Source organism: Dipodomys spectabilis, unplaced genomic scaffold, assembly GCF_019054845.1.
Source record: "Dipodomys spectabilis isolate Male_0828 unplaced genomic scaffold, ASM1905484v1 ptg000228l, whole genome shotgun sequence".
In the NCBI taxonomy this organism is placed as follows: Eukaryota; Metazoa; Chordata; class Mammalia; order Rodentia; family Heteromyidae; genus Dipodomys; species Dipodomys spectabilis.
This window is the reverse complement of record NW_024870905.1, coordinates 7,254,596-7,263,484: the sequence shown is the minus strand read 5'-3', so window position 1 is coordinate 7,263,484 and position 8,889 is coordinate 7,254,596. Positions and strand designations below refer to the sequence as shown.

The 8,889-nt window shown below is 33.0% G+C and overlaps 1 pseudogene; it reads left to right on the top strand.

The window, feature by feature from the left end:
• The first annotated feature begins 247 nt into the window (after window positions 1-247).
• On the top strand, window positions 248-347 carry LOC122123464 (annotated as a pseudogene).
• The last annotated feature ends 8,542 nt before the right edge of the window (window positions 348-8,889 follow it).

The window sequence follows — 8,889 nt, the reverse complement described above, 5'->3', positions numbered from 1 at the left end:
GCTATAAAGGCTTCAAAGTATGATCAAATTTAAAATGAAAAAGACTTGAAATAGTCATTGACAAAAAATTGCAAATGTGAGCAATCGACCAAACAATATGTTTTTTCCAATATACACAGAATTTTAGAGAATTAAGATCAAGAGCATTTTTAGGAACAATAAGGTTTCCTGGTTACAAACAGTCAACCAAGGATATATGCCTGTATAAAGATTGCATCATTAACTACTTAAATTTACAGGATACTACATGCTTCAGCAGCACGTTTACCCAAATTACAACAATATAGAGATTATCATGGCATTTGCAAAAGGATGATATGAAAATTTGTGAAGAATTCAATATTTTTCATTCTTCAGAAGCAAGAAATGAAAAACAGTTATTAAAAAATTGATTACAAAAATACAAGTCGTTATGTCAAAAATGAACTTTACAACTTTGGTGCGGGGGGGGGGTAGTGGGGAGGATTGAGTGGGGGGCAGGGGGAGGATGGGAAGGGATGGGAAGGGGAAACAAAGGAGGAGGCTACAATGCTTGATAAGAAATTTACTCATTATCTTGCCCATGTAATTGTAACCCCTCGGTACAGTATTTTCACAATAAAAAATACAAATGTAACAACACATATAATTCATTGAACTGAAAGTTAGTTTGACATCAGTGTATTAAATCCTCACCTTAGAAAGGCCTTTATATAGCATAATCTTTACAAAACTTTAGAAAGTAGATAACATTGTCATTTTATCCCAAAGAAATAAAATACTATAAGGACCTAGGTAAAAAAGGAACCTTAAACTTTTTCTATATGGAATGCTATCTGAAATAACAAATTTATTAATGAACCTATATAATATAGAACAATGTAGAATTCAAAGTATTATATCTAGGAGAGAATGAAATAGATTATGGACATTATACAAACAAAATACAGATTATTTTAAAATATAATTTTTTCAGACAAGCACCAGAAATATTTTTAGTTTCTGTACTACTCATTTCAACAGATAAGTTAAAATGATTTCTGATTTAAAAAATCACAAACTCTGCAGAAATCATTATAGATGTATACAAACAACTCTTGAATACAATTTGACATCAAAGTCAGGCAATTCACTTGAAGAATACCATTGAATCCATGAATTTTTAAAGTAAGATATTGCCGTTGCTTTGTATTGTGAAAATGTTTTGTACAGACACAAAGATGGATTGGCATTTTTGAAAATTAAGAAACTTAACCAAACCATTATGACTTATGAGAACAATTTTTACAAATTTTTAAAACAAAAATACAACAAATTCTGGGACAGAATCAGGCCCTGAATTCAAGGCTAGTATTAGCACAAAACAAATGAATGAATGAATTAATTAAAATAAATTAAGTGGTCACATGTGGCGAGGCAAGTAAAATGTAACACCCATGGTGACTGGATTGTGTATTATTTTGTAATAAGGCAAATTAACGTTTGTCCAAATCACTAATATTTTATTTGTACTTTTTGTACTAAACCCTGAATTTAGCATGCATATATATGTGTGTACATGTGCACACATGTGTGTATGTGTATATGTGTGAGTGTGCTGTTGCAATGTTGCTTGCCAATGTGGACAGGGTGAGGCTGAAAAGAGCTAACTGTGTTGCAATGTTTTTATTTATCAGTGTTCTGTCATGTCATTTCTATGGAGCCACTCTTCTGTACATTTTATTTGTCTAATAATAACATCCTCATAATCAAAGCATATACAACATTAAATTAGATAAAAGAGACCAATTTCAGCTCTTGTTATATGTCAGGTAAGAAGATGCAGATATAATTAGGTAGTAAGTTATTGCTGTAAGATGACTGTCAGTACAAAACATGTATTTGACCTCTTAAATTGATTATACTTTTAAGATATACTCATGGAGTGAGTTTGACCTACTTGACCAAACAGGTATTACTCTCTGGTTATTCCTGTGAAACACAAGGTGGATAAACTCTTTCCAGATTTCTGTTGAAAATAACTTTCTTTGTAACATCATATCTATTCTCACTAAGATAATCAACTCTGTATTTATTAGGTTTGAATATCCCATCATATTGACTGAAAACAGTATTGTGGATATGCTTGTTATATATACCTTTCAAAAACAAACATACAAAAAGTCTGTGTCACCTCCAGATTGTGGATGCATTTGAACTTGTTTTGTACATGCAATTGGATCTTCACTAATGGTTCTTTTGTGGGAGTAACTATCCCAAATTTAACAAATAAGGCTTTTCGAATATCTTTTCCAATATACATAACAACCCAGAGCTAGTCTTGCAATTTCTGAAAAGCCTTTGAATATTTTAGTATTATTTCAGTTCATTGACTATAGAGCTAAAGACATTTCTGAAATAAATATTTTTAAGTTCTGAAGATGTAAGTGGGTATATAGGCTTTTTTAATCTATCATTTTATGAAAACCCAGTTTTTATGAAAGTAAATAAAATAGAATAAAGTGGTTTGGTGAGCTAATTATTGTATAATTTTGTTTTCTAGTAATAGATTTTTGAATGTAGATGATGCAGTTAAATTATTACCTTTGTGGCTCTGTACTTCAGTTAGTTTCACTCTTTATAATTATAAGAGTGAATTTGTAGAAAAATAAAGGTATTTGAAAATGATTAGGATTAATCTTGTGTTTTGTGTCCTACAACCAAGAAAATGAGTTGTTTTCAAGTATTAATATTTTATGATTGAATCTTCAGTATCACAAGAAATTTTGAAAAACGTGCAGTAGTATTGATATCTTTTTAAACCAATTGTATTCACAAGTTGGAGAGTCTTTAATTGATGCTTAGGTCTTGGTGTCTATGATTTTTAACCTCTCGTTCCTAACATTAATGATAGGTAAGACTGCATTTTTGGGTATATGAAAGGTAAAATATTTATCTGGGGTCAAAGGTGATTTTTATATCTTGCTTTAATAACATTTTAATGTAATACATTTCTCTCAAAATGTTGGGTATGAAAAGCAATCAAAATACTTCTAATGGTAAACAACGTATGTGAGCTACAATGTGGAAATGATTGGTCTATAGACCAGCAGTCTGTTTCCATCAGGAATTGAAAAGGTTATTCTTTCAGTATGACTGTGTTAAACAGAGATGAGGGTCCCCAGGCAATGCAGTGTTGTCATGGGATAGAATATGATTTCTAAAATTTTGAGCTAGAAATCAAGAATGTTATAATTTAGCAGTTCCTTTCACCAGGGAGGTATAAATTGATTATGGACTTGGAGTTTTCATATTACAGTTACCTATTTCCTTTTTTTTCTTTTTGTTTTTTTTTTTTGGTTGGTTGTGGTGCTTGAATCTGGGCTTGGGTACTGACTGTCCCTGTGTTCTTCCGCTCAAGTTGATCACTGTACCGCTTCAGCAACAGTGCCACTTCTGGTTTACTAGCTGTTCATTATAGAAAACAATCTCTCAGAATATCCTGCCTGGGCTGGCTTTGAACTGCAGTCCTCAGATCTCAGCCACCTGAGTAGTTAGGGTTACAGATGGAGCCACCGGCGTCCTGCTTAGTTTCCTATTTTCTAACAAAGATAAAGTGAAATATTATTAGAATGTGGACAATAATTCTGGGAAATTTTCCTAGAATTAGTGGACTAAGTGCTGGTATTTTAGTCATAAATTAGAATGAAGTTATTTGATACGGTGGGAATGGGGCACAGGCTAAGATTTACCATTTGTGCAATGTTGTACTAATAATTCCAACTCTGAAGACTTCGATATCATCATCTGAGAATTAGAAATGGAAGTAGTTCTACTTTATGGGATTATTGTGTGGATCAAATTAGATACCATATATAACGTACTTGGAAAAACAATCAGGATTTGATCATTTCTCCCTGTTATTTTATCATGTGATTAATTCTAACATTTTTACTGTGATTTTTATATTGTGTTTCTTTAGGATATGCAATGTGATGTATTGACATTCATTTTGTTGGTCACTTTTATGTCATTTTGAGGAAAAAACTGCAAAGAAAATTTCTGAGAAGGAAACTATTATTTTGACTCGTGGTTTAAGAAAACACAGTTTAAGATTCAAATGTCTCCATTGTTTTTTTTTGGGGGGGGTGTCCGGTCATGGGTCCAGAACGCTGGGCCTGGGAGCTGTCCCTCAGCTCTTCAGCTCAAGGCTAGCTCTCTACCACTTGAACCACAGCGCCACTTCTGGCTTTTTACTTTTTGCTTATGTGGTGCTGAGGAATCGAACCTAGGGCCTCAGGCATGCAAGGCAAGTTCTCTACCACTGAGCCACCTTCCCACCCGTGTTTCCATTGTTTTTAGTTATATTTTTATTAAATAGTTGTACGAAGGAATTTCTATTCAACAATTCAGTTTATAAGTACAATGGATCTTTAGATAACATTCCCACACCCTTCCAAACCTCACCCCACTTTCATTTCTTCTAGTTTCTGCATTGAATATTATACCTTCCCTCTCTTCATCCATAACTCTCTTTATTCCTTCCCTTTGACTATCTCATATCTGCCAAATGATAGCTTCTTGGTATTCATTTTGTTGGAATAAAAGTTCAATTTTATAAGAAATTTCGCCTTTTAAATACTCTTCTGCAATACTATTGTGTAAATTTGCATAAAGTCCTATGTTCCAAATACGCAACAGAACATGGGTCCTTTGTGTGTCTGGCTCTGACTTAGTTTACTTAACATATTTTTAGATCTATCTATTTCTTTGCAAATTATGTAACAGTCTTCATAATGGATGGGTGCAATCCAATTGTGTATATGTGCCCCACTTTCTCCAACCATTCCTCCACCATAAGGCATCTAGGCTGTTTTCATAACTTGGCTACAGTAAATAGTGCAGCAGTGAACATGATTGTGAAAGTGATTTTACTGTATCTTTTGGAAGAATTCGTCACTATCTTTCTGGGAGCAATCCTCTAGGCAATTTTCCAGAATAAGCACATCCGTCCTTTCTTCACCATCACAACTTTTTGCAAGTCCTCAAAAACACACTACACGCTACAGGTCTCAATAATCTAAAACCACACTGTGCAATGCATTTTTTTCATTATTGTACAATAATTTAGTGAGAACCTTCTATGTACTTTTCTAATTTGGGAATGAGGGACATGACAATAGAGGAAAAGTAAGATAAATTCAATTTAATTAGCTATTATAATATTTAAAAACATTTTCAGCTCTAACTCATAGGCTCACTTACTATTATTTTAATCATTTTTTGATTACTTCATCAATCCCCTAAATTATAACAGGTGCATTAAATACAAAAGCAAAAATTGTGGTTTGATTTTGACACTCATGTGTGAGGATGCACAATATGGGCAAATAGAGAGATTGGAATTAATACCCATTATCCATTTTGTTAAATTAAGATGGTTTTCCTAAACTGATTCTCACAATTCATATTCCATTCAACAACAAGAAACTTGTGACAATTCCCTTTGTTTTCCTCCTTAATAACTTTTGTTTCCATTTTACTTTACAACAAAGGTTGATTTTTCATAAATCTACTGTAGATACAAAGATACGTTAAAATATTTCTATCTGTATGCATTGATATATACATACACACATCTATTACACAGGTTGTAATGATAATTTATAACTTCTGTAACTGTATGATTTACTAAATTATTTAAAAAATAGACAGCTTATGCCTAGAATCCTGGTTATTCAGGAGGATGAGATCTGACGATCATGATTTGAAGCCATCTTGGGCAAGTAAGTCCATGAGCGTATTATCTCCAAACAATGAAAAGAAAATCAGAATTGGAACTGCGGGTCAAAGTAGTAGAGTAGTAGCATTGAGAGAATAAGGTCAGGGACATCACACAGAGTCTTAGTTCAAGAACTATAATCTAGCCAAAAATCTAATTTACACCTGTGTAAGTAGAGTATTTCCATCACCCAAATGCACATCCATGCTCATTTGCAAGATAACTCTGTTATGTCTGGAGTACCACACAACATTATAGCTTAAGTAGAAAGGATCACAACATGGGTTCACTCTATCTCTCTCATGGGTTTTTTCTCCACTGAAATACTCAAATCTTACAATCATTCCAACTATTTAAAGTCATAGCTTCTTTCTTCAATAACCATAATATATTTTGCATTGAGTGTCTTGTGTCTCCTAAATGGGTGTTCTTGCCACTTTGTCATGCCCCCAGCCCTAAATTATTCTGATTATTTTTCAAATAGAATCAGGCTTCCTTCTTGTGTATGATCTTGGGCTCCATCCACTTTATGTTATTCTTCCTGGAATTTAGAATAACAGGTGCATGGCATTGTGTACAGATCATTCTGTCCAGTCTAAGTTTTAACCACTGTCTTCACAACAGTAGACTCCCATGTAGTCAGGATTTTCAAAAGCTTATCATAGCTGATTTTTTTAAATCTTTGCATTTCTTGCAGGTTTGTGAGTACTGAATTAATTTGTGTTTTCTTGGGTTGTTGTTTCATTTGAATGTATGTGTTGAGTTGTTCCAAACTTTCCTTTTGTTTCTTTCACTCACGTTCTTACCTAAGTGCTGAGAAACCAATTCTTCTTTCTCAAGATAGTCAAGGTCAACATTATTTATTCCAAAGCAATTTCAGTAATATTTAAACACCTTCATACCTATGAATGTTATATGAATGCTAAGTGCTGAAAAGGGTCTTTTTATTTTCACAGCAGTCTTTGGCATACAGAGACAGATCATGAAATATACGAAGATAATAAAACTACAGATGCTTGCCAGGAGGAGAAAAACCTATTATGAATTGTTTGACAGAGGCATCCCTTCTCGTGAAAGAAATAAGCTGTTCGCTGCAGAATTTCACAAAATCATATAGCTAGGAAGAACCTAAACAATCATCTAATACTACAGAGTTGAGGGAGATGAATTGCCCTCCTGAATAATTGCAAAAAGAGGATAGACTTTAGAGAAACATGATGAGTTGATGTAAATAGCTGCTTAGCTGATTTTGTTAATTTGTGAACTAATACATGGCAAAAGGATACAACAAGATAAAAAATTAAAGAAGGTCGCATTGAAATACTCATTGGTGTGTTTGTGTGTTCATGCGCACGTGTGTATGCACACACACATATGCAGGTGCTCATGCATGTATTCATCATTCCTGAAGCTTGATAGTGCCTGGTCACTATCAATAAGCTTCTGTGCCCAAGGATAGTGGTTTACCACTCGAGCCATTGCTCCATTCCGATTTTTTGGAGATAATCACATGTATTTTCATGATTGGACTGGCTTTGAACAGTGGTCTTCAGATCTCAGCTTCCTGAGTAGCTAGGTAAGCTGATTCAGCCTCTGAGTAGCTAGTTAAAATTCTGATTGTCCTTTATGCTTCACTTCTCTTTTATTCTTTTCCTGAGGTAATCACAAGCCTAACTCATATATATGCCTAGGTGCTTTAAAAATATTGTTACTATTTGGCACCAGGGGATCCCATCTCTAATCTTAACTAATGAGGAGGCTTGAGAACAGAACCCAAGCCAAAAGTTTAGTGGACTTCCTTCTCAATGTATAGCTGGGTGACTGGATCATTTCAAGCATCCTGCACTATCTAGAGGCTAAGATTGGAAGGACTGCAGAATTCAGGCCAGCCAAGGAAGGCAGCTAGACAAATTAGTGTGCAACTCTGATGCCATGGATGATGGGAAGGCTAAAAGGACAGATCAGGTGCATGTTCTTGTGGAAAGGGAACCCCTATTCTAAAATTAACCACTGATATGACACCAGCCTAGCAAGAACAATATTCCAAGTTGAAATCCCCACAATTACCCACAACCAAAATAGGTAAATACATTAACATCCCAAAACTTAGTTCAATCTGTTCTTTGGTTTACTATCATTTTTATCTGATTATCATATGATGTGACAAAATAGTTTCTTCATTATCTTAAGATAAATTTAAAAGACCTAGAAAATTCTTTCTCACTTATTAACTGCAAATGGCAATTCGTCTCATTTCTCACATATTTGACTACCACTATAAATTCAACTTATGATTTTTATTAATAGTAATATATTCTGATTTATTATTTTACTTTGTAACATTTATAATCTTTTTGCTTCTCTGCTGAAGTTTAAGTATTTAAATAGTATCATCAAAGTATATTCCTTGGGTACTTAGGGCAGCTTTTTACAAAGTTTTTAAACAATGGCTTCTAAGAATTCTTAATTGGTATATTATTTAGTTTATTTTTAATTTTAATTTAATTTTATTGTAAAGGTAATGTACGAAGGGGTTACAGTTACATAAGTAAGGTAATGAGTATATTTTTCAATGGAAAGAACATTGTTATCCCCTCCATCGATTTTCTAGTACAGAAAAAAAAAAAGAAATACTGATGCTTTAGCTGTTGCTATTGATCAATGGGTATTTTTGCTTTCTTTTTTCATGCATTTTTTATTATAAAATTGATATACAGAGGGTTTACAGTTACTTAAGTCAACTAAAGAATGCATTTCATTTTATTTTCTAAATTTCAAATTTTGAACTTAATTATTTTCTTTTATTTCTTTAGAGTAATTCTTTTTTCAGAGTCATCGGATTAGTTAATTTAATTTTGCATGAGTTTTACACATGTAAATTATTTAGACACATATTTTGCTTTTAAAATATTTAACATGAATATTTAACAATTATTTTCTTAATTTTTATATGGTTGGTGAATTTAAATAAATTTAATTTCTTGTAGTTCTAAACATATTTGTTGTTACTGTGTTTTCAAGAAGCACATACTTTATTAAGAAGGCTTCATTACCTGGTCACATTTTGGAAATATTTGTACTTTAATTAAAAAAATGTTTGAAGAGTTCCGGGAAGATGGCAGAGGAGAAGCTGGAATCTGAACAAGCTT